Raw genomic sequence first — 12,091 nt, 5'->3', positions numbered from 1 at the left:
CAAAGTGAGAGGGTTTGGGAGAATGGTTTGGCAAACAGAGAAGAGGTAGCGAAAGCTTTCCGGAAGATGAAAGCCGGCAAGGTGGAGGGTTTGGATGGTACTGCAGTGGAATTTATTAAATAAGGGGGTGACTATATATATATATATATATATATATATATATATATATATATATTTTTATTTTTTTTATTTTGCTTTGTCGCTGTCTCCCGCGTTTGCGAGGTAGCGCAAGGAAACAGACGAAAGAAATGGTCAAACCCACCCCCATACACATGTATATACACACACATCCACACACGCAAATATACATACCTATACATCTCAATGTACACATATATATACACACAGACACATACATATATACCCATGCACACAATTCACACTGTCTGCCTTTATTCATTCCCATCGCCACCTCGCCACACATGGAATACCATCCCCCACCCCCCTCATGTGTACGGAGAAGTGCTAGGAAAAGACAACAAAGGCCTCATTCGTTCACACTCAGTCTCTAGCTGTCATGCCCGAAACCACAGCTCCCTTTCCACATCCAGGCCCCACACAGCTTTCCATGGTTTACCCCAGACGCTTCACATGCCCTGATTCAATCCACAGACAGCACGTCAATCCCGGTATACCACATCGATCCAATTCACTCTATTCCTTGCCCGCCTTTCACCCTCCTGCATGTTCAGGCACCGATCACTCAAAATCTTTTTCACTCCATCTTTCCACCTCCTACTTGGTCTCCCACTTCTCCTCGTTCCCTCCACCTCCAACACATATATCCTCTTGGTCAATCTTTCCTCACTCATTCTCTCCATGTGCCCAAACCATTTCAAAACACCCTCTTCTGCTCTCTCAACCACGCTCTTTTTATTTCCACACATCTCTCTTACCCTTACATTACTTACTCGATCAAACCACCTCACACCACACATTATCCTCAAACATCTCATTTCCAGCACATCCACCCTCCTGCGCACAACTCTATCCATAGCCCACACCTCGCAACCATACAATTTTGTTGGAACCACTATTCCTTCAAACATACCCATTTTTGCTTTCCGAGATAATATTCTCGACTTCCACACATTCTTCAAGGCTCCCAGGATTTTCGCCCCCTCCCCCACCCTATGATTCACTTCCGCTTCCATATATATATATATATATATATATATATATATATATATATATATATATATATATATATATATATATATATATATTTTTTTTTTCATACGATTCGCCATTTCCCGCACCCGCGAGGCAGCGCCAAGAACAGAGGACTGGGCCTTAGAGGGAAAATCCTCACCTGGCCCCCTTCTGTTCCTTCTTTTGGAAAATTAAAAAAAACGAGAGGGTAGGATTTCCAGCCACCCGCTCCCTCCCCTTTTAGTTGCCTTCTACGACACGCAGGGAATACGTGGGAAGTATTCTTTCTCCCCTATCCCCAGGGATATATATATATATATATATATATATATATATATATATATATATATATATATATATATATATATATTTTTTTTTTTTTTTTCATACGATTCGCCATTTCCCGCATTTGCGAGGTAGCATTAAGAACAGAGGACTGGGCCTTAGAGGGAAAATCCTCACCTGGCCCCCTTCTCTGTTCCTTCTTTTGGAAAATTAAAAAAAAACGAGAGGGGAGGATTTCCAGCCACCCGCTCCCTCCCCTTTTAGTCGCCTTCTACGACACGCAGGGAATACGTGGGAAGTATTCTTTCTCCCCTATCCCCAGGGATACATATATATATATATATATATATATACCACATCGTTCCAATTCACTCTTTTCCTTGCACACCTTTCACCCTCCTGTATGTTCAGGCCCCGATCGCTCAAAATCTCTTTCACTCCATCCTTCAACCTCCAATTTGGTCTCCCACTTCTCCTCGTTACCTCCACCTCTGACACATATATCCTCTTGGTCAATCTTTCCTCACTCATTCTCTCCATGTGACCAAACCATTTCAAAACACCCTCTTCTGCTCTCTCAACCACACTCTTTATTACCACACATCTCTCTTACCCTTACATTACTTACTCGATCAAACCACCTCACACCACATATCGTCCTCACACAATTTCATTTCCAACACATCCACCCTCCTCCATACAATTACATCAATAGCCCATGCCTCACAACCATATTTCATTGTTGGAATCACTATTCCTTCAAACATACCCATTTTTTGCTCTCCAAGATAATGTTCTTTCCTTCCACACATTCTTCATCACTTCCAGAACCTTTGCCCCCTCCCCACCCTTTGACCCACTTCTGCTTCCATAGTGTCATCCGCTGCTAAGTCCACTCCCAGATATCTAAAACACTTCACTTCCTCCAATTTTTCTCCATTCAAAATTACATCCCAATTAACTTGTCCCTCAACCCTACTGAATCTAATAACCTTGCTCTTATTCACATTTAATCTCAACTTTCTCCTTTCCCACACTTTTCCAAACTTGGTCACCAGCCTTTGCAGTTTGTCACACGAATCAGCCACTAGAGCTATATCATCGGCGAACAAATGACTCACTTTCCAGGCCCTCTCATCCCTAACAGACTGCATACTCATCCCTCTCTCTGAAACTCTTGCATTAACCTCCCTAACCACCCCATCCATAAACAAATTAAACAACCATGGGGACACCACACACCCCTTCCGCAGTCCGACATTCACTGAGAACCAGTCACTCTCCTCTCTTCCTATTTGTACACATACCTTACATTCTTGGTAAAAACTTTTACTGCTTCTTGCAACTTACCTCCCACACCACATACTCTTAAACCTTCCACAAAGCATCTCTATCAACCCTATCATATCCTTTCTCCAGCTCCTTCTTTGGTCCCTACTTTCTGCCATGCATAATGCACTGAAACCATAGCTCCCTAACCACAACCAGGCCCGATAGACCTTTCCATGGTTTACTCCAACTTTTTCAAAAGCCCTAGTTCAGTATATATATATATATATATATATATATATATATATATACACTTTTTTTGCTTTGTCGCTGCCTCCCGCGCCTGCGAGGCAGCGCAAGGAAACAGACAAAAGAAACAGCCCAACCCACCCCCACACACATGCACACACACACACGCCACACACGCAAATATATATATATATATATATATATATATATATATATATATATATATATATATATATGTTGAAATGTATAGGTATGTATATGTGCGCGTGTCGGCATCTATGCATATAGATTTTGTGTGATCGGGGCCTGAACATGCAGGAGGGTGAAAGGAGGGCAAGGAATAGAGTGAATTGGAGCGATGTGGTATACCGGGGTTGACGTGCTGTCAGTGGATTGAAGCAAGGCATGTGAAGCGTCTGGGGTAAACCATGGAAAGCTGTGTAGGTATGTATATTTGCGTGTGTGGACGTATGTATATACATGTGTATGGGGGGGGGTTGGGCCATTTCTTTCGTCTGTTTCCTTGCGCTACCTCGCAAACGCGGGAGACAAAGTATAAAAAAAAAAAAAAAAAAAAAAAATTCTTTTCTTTCTTTCATACTATTCGCCATTTCCCGCATTAGCGAGGTAGCGTTGAGAACAGAGGACTGTGGGCCTTTGAGGGAATATCCTCACCTGGCCCCTTCTCTGTTCCCTCTTTTGGAAAAAAAAAAAAAAAAAAAAAAAAAAAAAAGCGAGAGGGGAGGATTTCCAGCCCCCCGCTCCCTCCCCTTTTAGTCGCCTTCTACGACACGCAGGGAATACGTGGGAAGTATTCTTTCTCCCCTATCCCCAGGGATAATATATATATATATATATATATATATATATATATATATATATATTTTTTTTTTTTTTTTTTTTTTATACTTTGTCGCTGTCTCCCGCATTTGCGAGGTAGCGCAAGGAAACAGACGAAAGAAATGGCCCAACCCCCCCCCATACACATGTACATACACACGTCCACACACGCAAATATACATACCTACACAGCTTTCCATGGTTTACCCCAGACGCTTCACATGCCTTGATTCAATCCACTGACAGCACGTCAACCCCTGTATACCACATCGCTCCAATTCACTCTATTCCTTGCCCTCCTTTCACCCTCCTGCATGTTCAGGCCCCGATCACACAAAATCTTTTTCACTCCATCTTTCCACCTCCAATTTGGTCTCCCTCTTCTCCTCGTTCCCTCCACCTCCGACACATATATCCTCTTGGTCAATCTTTCCTCACTCATTCTCTCCATGTGCCCAAACCATTTCAAAACACCCTCTTCTGCTCTCTCAACCACGCTCTTTTTATTTCCACACATCTCTCTTACCCTTACGTTACTTACTCGATCAAACCACCTCACACCACACATTTTCCTCAAACATCTCATTTCCAGCACATCCATCCTCCTGCGCACATCTCTATCCATAGCCCACGCCTCGCAACCATACAACATTGTTGGTACCACTATTCCTTCAAACATACCCATTTTTGCTTTCCGAGATAATGTTCTCGACTTCCACACATTTTTCAAGGCTCCCAAAATTTTCGCCCCCTCCCCCACCCTATGATCCACTTCCGCTTCCATGGTTCCATCCGCTGACAGATCCACTCCCAGATATCTAAAACACTTCACTTCCTCCAGTTTTTCTCCATTCAAACTCACCTCCCAATTGACTTGACCCTCACCCCTACTGTACCTAATAACCTTGCTCTTATTCACATTTACTCTTAACTTTCTTCTTCCACACACTTTACCAAACTCAGTCACCAGCTTCTGCAGTTTCTCACATGAATCAGCCACCAGCGCTGTATCATCAGCGAACAACAACTGACTCACTTCCCAAGCTCTCTCATCCCCAACAGACTTCATACTTGCCCCTCTTTCCAGGACTCTTGCATTTACCTCCCTAACAACCCCATCCATAAACAAATTAAACAACCATGGAGACATCACACACCCCTGCCGCAAACCTACATTCACTGAGAACCAATCACTTTCCTCTCTTCCTACACGTACACATGCCTTACATCCTCGATAAAAACTTTTCACTGCTTCTAACAACTTGCCTCCCACACCATATATTCTTAATACCTTCCACAGAGCATCTCTATCAACTCTATCATATGCCTTCTCCAGATCCATAAATGCTACATACAAATCCATTTGCTTTTCTACGTATTTCTCATATATATATATATATATATATATATATATATATATATATATATATATATATATAGCATTTATGGATCTGGAGAAGGCATATGATAGAGTTGATAGAGATGCTCTGTGGAAGGTATTAAGAATGTATGGTGTGGGAGGCAAGTTGTTAGAAGCAGTGAAAAGTTCTTATCGAGGACGTAAGGCATGTGTACGTGTAGGAAGAGAGGAAAGTGATTGGTTCTCAGTGAATGTAGGTTTGCGGCAGGGGTGTGTGATGTCTCCATGGTTGTTTAATTTGTTTATGGATGGGGTTGTTAGGGAGGTGAATGCAAGAGTTTTGGAAAGAGGGGCAAGTATGAAGTCTGTTGGGGATGAGAGAGCTTGGGAAGTGAGTCAGTTGTTGTTCGCTGATGATACAGCGCTGGTGCTGATTCATGTGAGAAACTGCAGAAGCTGGTGACTGAGTTTGGTAAAGTGTGTGAAAGAAGAAAGTTAAGAGTAAATGTGAATAAGAGCAAGGTTATTAGGTACAGTAGGGTTGAGGGTCAAGTCAATTGGGAGGTAAGTTTGAATGGAGAAAAACTGGAGGAAGTGAAGTGTTTTAGATATCTGGGAGTGGATCTGGCAGCGGATGGAACCATGGAAGCGGAAGTGGATCATAGGGTGGGGGAGGGGGCGAAAATTCTGGGAGTCTTGAAGAATGTGTGGACGTCGAGAACATTATCTCGGAAAGCAAAAATGGCTATGTTTGAAGGAATAGTGGTTCCAACAATGTTGTATGGATGCGAGGCGTGGGCTATGGATAGAGTTGTGCGCAGGAGGATGGATGTGCTGGAAATGAGATGTTTGAGGACAATGTGTGGTGTGAGGTGGTTTGATCGAGTGAGTAACGTAAGGGTAAGAGAGATGTGTGGAAATAAAAAGAGTGTGGTTGAGAGAGCAGAAGAGGGTGTTTTGAAATGGTTTGGGCACATGGAGAGAATGAGTGAGGAAAGATTGACCAACCTCATATGCGTCGGAGGTGGAGGGAACGAGGAGAAGTGGGAGACCAAATTGGAGGTGGAAAGATAGAGTGAAAAAGATTTTGTGTGATCGGGGCCTGAACATGCAGGAGGGTGAAAGGAGGGCAAGGAATAGAGTGAATTGGAGCGATGTGGTATACCGGGGTTGACGTGCTGTCAGTGGATTGAAGCAAGGCATGTGAAGCGTCTGGGGTAAACCATGGAAAGCTGTGTAGGTATGTATATTTGCGTGTGTGGACGTATGTATATACATGTGTATGGGGGGGGGTTGGGCCATTTCTTTCGTCTGTTTCCTTGCGCTACCTCGCAAACGCGGGAGACAGCGACAAAGTATAATAAAAAAAAAAAAAATATATAAAAATATATATATTTTTATTTTTTTTTATTATACTTTGTCGCTGTCTCCCGCGTTTGCGAGGTAGCGCAAGGAAACAGACAAAAGAAATGGCCCAACCCCCTCCCCCATACACATGTATATACATACGTCCACACATGCAAATATACATACCTACACAGCTTTCCATGGTTTACCCCAGATGCTTCACATGCCCTGCTTCAATATATATATATATATATATATATATATATATATATATATATATATATATATATATATATATACATTGTGTGAGGAAGTACCAGGAGAGACTGAGTACAGAATGGAAAAAGGTGAGAACAATGGAAGTAAGGGGAGTGGGGGAGGAATGGGATGTATTTAGGGAATCAGTGATGGATTGCGCAAAAGATGCTTGTGGCGTGAGAAGAGTGGGAGGTGGGTTGATTAGAAAGGGTAGTGAGTGGTGGGATGAGTAAGTAAGATTATTAGTGAAAGAGAAGAGAGAGGCATTTGGACGATTTTTGCAGGGAAAAAATGCAATTGAGTGGGAGATGTATAAAAGAAAGAGACAGGAGGTCAAGAGAAAGGTGCAAGAGGTGAAAAAGAGGGCAAATGAGAGTTGGGGTGAGAGAGTATCATTAAATTTTAGGGAGAATAAATAGATGTTCTGGAAGGAGGTAAATAAAGTGTGTAAGACAAGGGGGCAAATGGGAACTTCAGTGAAGGGGAGCAAATGGGGAGGTGATAACAAGTAGTGGTGATGTGAGAAGGAGATGGAGTGAGTATTTTGAAGGTTTGTTGAATGTGTTTGATGATAGAGTGGCAGATATAGGGTGTTTTGGTCGAGGTGGTGTGCAAAGTGAGAGGGTTAGGGAAAATGATTTGGTAAACAGAGAAGAGGTAGTAAAAGCTTTGTGGAAGATGAAAGCCAGCAAGGCAGCAGGTTTGGATGGTATTGCAGAGGAATTTATTAAAAAAGGGGGTGACTGTATTATTGACTGGTTGGTAAGGTTATTTAATGTATGTATGACTCATGGTGAGGTGCCTGAGGATTGGCGGAATGCGTGCATAGTGCCATTGTACAAAGGCAAAGGGGATAAGAGTGAGTGCTCAAATTACAGAGGTATAAGTTTGTTGAGTATTCCTGGTAAATTATATGGGAGGGTATTGATTGAGAGGGTGAAGGCATGTACAGAGCATCAGATTGGGGAAGAGCAGTGTGGTTTCAGAAGTGGTAGAGGATGTGTGGATCAGGTGTTTGCTTTGAAGAATGTATGTGAGAAATACTTGGAAAAGCAAATGGATTTGTATGTAGGATTTATGGATCTGGAGAAGGCATATGATAGAGTTGATAGAGATGCTCTGTGGAAGGTATTAAGAATATATGGTGTGGGAGGCAAGTTGTTAGAAGCAGTGAAAAGTTTTTATCGAGGATGTAAGGCATGTGTACGTGTAGGAAGAGAGGAAAGTGATTGGTTCTCAGTGAATGTAGGTTTGCGGCAGGGGTGTGTGATGTCTCCATGGTTGTTTAATTTGTTTATGGATGGGGTTGTGAGGGAGGTAAATGCAAGAGTTTTGGAAAGAGGGGCAAGTATGAAGGCTGTTGGGGATGAGAGAACTTGGGAAGCGAGTCAGTTGTTGTTCGCTGATGATACAGCGCTGGTGGCTGATTCATGTGAGAAACTGCAGAAGCAGGTGACTGAGTTTGGTAAAGTGTGTGAAAGGAGAAAGTTAAGAGTAAATGTGAATAAGAGCAAGGTAATTAGGTACAGTAGGGTTGAGGGTAAAGTCAATTGGGAGGTAAGTTTGAATGGAGAAAAACTGGAGGAAGTAAAGTGTTTTAGATATCTGGGAGTGGATCTGGCAGCGGATGGAACAGGGAAGCGGAAGTAGATCATAGGGTGGGGGAGGGGGCGAAAATCCTGGGAGCCTTGAAGAATGTGTGGAAGTCGAGAACATTATCTCGGAAAGCAAAAATGGCTAAGTTTGAAGAAATGGTGGTTCCAACAATGTTGTATGGTTGCGAGGCGTGGGCTATGGATAGAGTTGTGCGCAGGAGGATGGATGTGCTGGAAATGAGATGTTTGAGGACAATGTATGGCGTGAGGTGGTTTGATCGAGTAAGTAACGTAAGGGTAAGAGAGATGTGTGGAAATAAAAAGAGCGAGGTTGAGAGAGCAGAAGAGGGTGTTTTGAAATGGTTTGGGCACATGGAGAGAATGAGTGAGGAAAGATTGACCAAGAGGATATACGTGTCGGAGGTGGAGGGAACGAGGAGAAGTGGGAGACCAAGTTGGAGGTGGAAAGATGGAGTGAAAAAGATTTTGTGTGATCGGGGCCTGAACATGCAGGAGGGTGAAAGGAGGACAAGGAATAGAGTGAATTGGATCGATGTGGTATTCCGGGGTTGACGTGCTGTCAGTAGATTGAATCAGGGCATGTGAAGCGTCTGGGGTAAACCATGGAAAGCTGTGTAGGTATATATATATATATTTTTTTTTTTTTTTCATACTATTTGCCATTTCCCGCGTTAGCGAGGTAGCATTAAGAACAGAGAACTGGGCCTTAGAGAGAATATCCTCACCTGACCCCCTTCTCTGTTCCTTCTTTTGGAAAATTAAAAAAAACAAGAAAGGGGAGGATTTCCAGCCACCCGCTCCCTCCCCTTTTAGTCGCCTTCTACGACACGCAGGGAATACGTGGGAAGTATTCTTTCTCCCCTATCCCCAGGGATAATATATATATATATATATATATTTATTTATTTATTTATTTTGCTTTGTCGCTGTCTCCCGCATTTGCGAGGTAGCGCAAGGAAACAGACGAAAGAAATGGCCCAACCCACCCCCATACACATGTATATACACACACGTCCACACACGCAAATATACATACCTATACATCTACACAGACACATACATATATACTGATGAACACAATTCACACTGTCTGCCTTTATTCATCCCCATCGCCACCTCACCACACATGGAATACCATCCCCCTCCCCCCTAATGTGTGCGGGGTAGCGCTAGGAAAGGACAACAAAGGCCTCATTCGTTCACACTCAGTCTCCAGCTGTCATGCAATAATGCCCAAAACCACAGCTCCCTTTCCACATCCAGGACCCACACAGCTTTCCAAAGTTTACCCCAGATGCTTCACATGCCCTGATTCAATCCACTGACAGCACGTCAACCCCAGTATACCACATCGATCCAATTCACTCTATTCCTTGCCCGCCTTTCACCCTCCTGCATGTTCAGGCCCCGATCACTCAAAATCTTTTTCATTCCATCTTTCCACCTCCAATTTGGTCTCCCACTTCTCCTCGTTCCCTCCACCTCCGACACATATATCCTCTTGGTCAATCTTTCCTCACTCATTCTCTCCATGTGCCTAAACCATTTCAAAACACCCTCTTCTGCTCTCTCAAAAACGCTCTTTTTATTTCCACACATCTCTCTTACCCTTACATTACTTACTCGATCAAACCACCTCACACATGAATATGTATGTTTATAAATATATATGTCTGTGTGTACATATATTTTTTATTTTTTTTTGCTTTGTCGCTGTATCCCGCGTTTGCGAGGTAGCGCAAGGAAACAGACGAAAGAAATGGCCCAACCCACCCCCAAACACATGTATATACATACGTCCACACACGCAAATATATATACCTACACAGCTTTCCATGGTTCACCCCAGACGCTTCACATGCCCTGATTCAATCCACTGACAGCACGTCAACCCCGGTATACCACATCGATCCAATTCACTCTATTCCTTGCCCTCCTTTCACCCTCCTGCATGTTCAGGCCCCGATCACACAAAATCTTTTTCACTCCATCTTTCCTCCACTAATTTGGTCTCCCACTTCTCCTCGTTCCCTCCACCTCCGACACATATATCCTCTTGGTCAATCTTTCCTCACTCATTCTCTCCATGTGCCCAAACCATTTCAAAACACCCTCTTCTGCTCTCTCAACCACGCTCTTTTTATTTCCACACATCTCTCTTACCCTTACGTTACTTACTCGATCAAACCACCTCACACCACACATTGTCCTCAAACATCTCATTTCCAGCACATCCATCCTCCTGCGCACAACTCTATCCATAGCCCACGCCTCGCAACCATACAACATTGTTGGAACCACTATTCCTTCAAACATACCCATTTTTGCTTTCCGAGATAATGTTCTCGACTTCCATACATTCTTCAAGGCTCCCAGAATTTTCGCCCCCTCCCCCACCCTATGATCCACTTCCGCTTCCATGGTTCCATCCGCTGCCAGATCCACTCCCAGATATCTAAAACACTTTACTTCTTCCAGTTTTGCTCCATTCAAACTTACCTCCCAATTGACTTAACCCTCAACCCTACTGTACCTAATAACCTTGCTCTTATTCACATTTACTCTTAACTTTCTTCTTTCACACACTTTACCAAACTCAGTCACCAGCTTCTGCAGTTTCTCACATGAATCAGCCACCAGCGCTGTATCATCAGCGAACAACAACTGACTCACTTCCCAAGCTCTCTCATCCACAACAGACTTCATACTTGCCCCTCTTTCCAAAACTCTTGCATTCACCTCCCTAACAACCCCATCCATAAACAAATTAAACAACCATGGAGACATCACACACCCCTGCCGCAAACCTACATTCACTGAGAACCAATCACTTTCCTCTCTTCCTACACGTACACATGCCTTACATCCTCTATAAAAACTTTTCACTGCTTCTAACAACTTGCCTCCCACACCATATATTCTTAATACCTTCCACAGAGCATCTCTATCAACTCTATCATATGCCTTCTCCAGATCCATAAATGCTACATACAAATCCATATATATATATATATATAATATATATATATATATATATATTATCCCTGGGGATAGGGGATTAAGAATACTTCCCACGTATTCCCTGCGTGTCGTAGAAGGCGACTAAAAGGGGAGGGAGCGGGGGGCTGGAAATCCTCCCCTCTCGTTTTTTTTTTTTTTTTTTTTTTTTTTTTTTCAAAAGAAGGAACAGAGAATTGGGCCAGGTGAGGGTATTCCCTCAAAGGCCCAGTCCTCTGTTCTTAACGCTACCTCGCTGATGCGGGAAATGGCGAATAGTTTGAAAGAAAAGAATATATATATATATATATATATATATATATATATATATATATATATACATATATATATATCTTTTTTTTTCTTTTAAACTATTCGCCATTTCCCGCGTTAGCGAGGTAGCGTTAAGAACAGAGGACTGGGCCTTTTTTGGAATATCCTCATCTGGCCCCCTCTGTTCCTTCTTTTGGAAAATTAAAAAAAAAAAAAAAAAAATATATATATATAAATATATAAATATATATATATATATATTTTTCATATATATGTATATATATATATATATATATATATATGAAAAATGTAAGAAATAATTTAGAAAACTGAAACTTCTAGCTGGAAATGAAATGAATGTCACATAACGGTTCAACCTCTGGCTATGGAAAAGGGAAATGTTTAATTTATTTACACAAACGTCAATAGTAGTTTTCATCAATTT

At 42.4% G+C, this 12,091-nt stretch overlaps 1 protein-coding gene across 2 annotated transcripts in view; it reads right to left on the bottom strand.

Moving 5' to 3' along the window:
- Positions 1–12,091, bottom strand: part of LOC139757299 (tyrosine-protein kinase Dnt-like) — a 144,259-nt gene that overhangs the window by 126,291 nt on the left and 5,877 nt on the right. The window lies entirely within an intron of this gene.

Source organism: Panulirus ornatus, chromosome 25 (assembly GCF_036320965.1).
Source record: "Panulirus ornatus isolate Po-2019 chromosome 25, ASM3632096v1, whole genome shotgun sequence".
Classification (NCBI taxonomy): Eukaryota; Metazoa; Arthropoda; class Malacostraca; order Decapoda; family Palinuridae; genus Panulirus; species Panulirus ornatus.
This window is presented reverse-complemented; position numbering and strand designations above follow the sequence as displayed.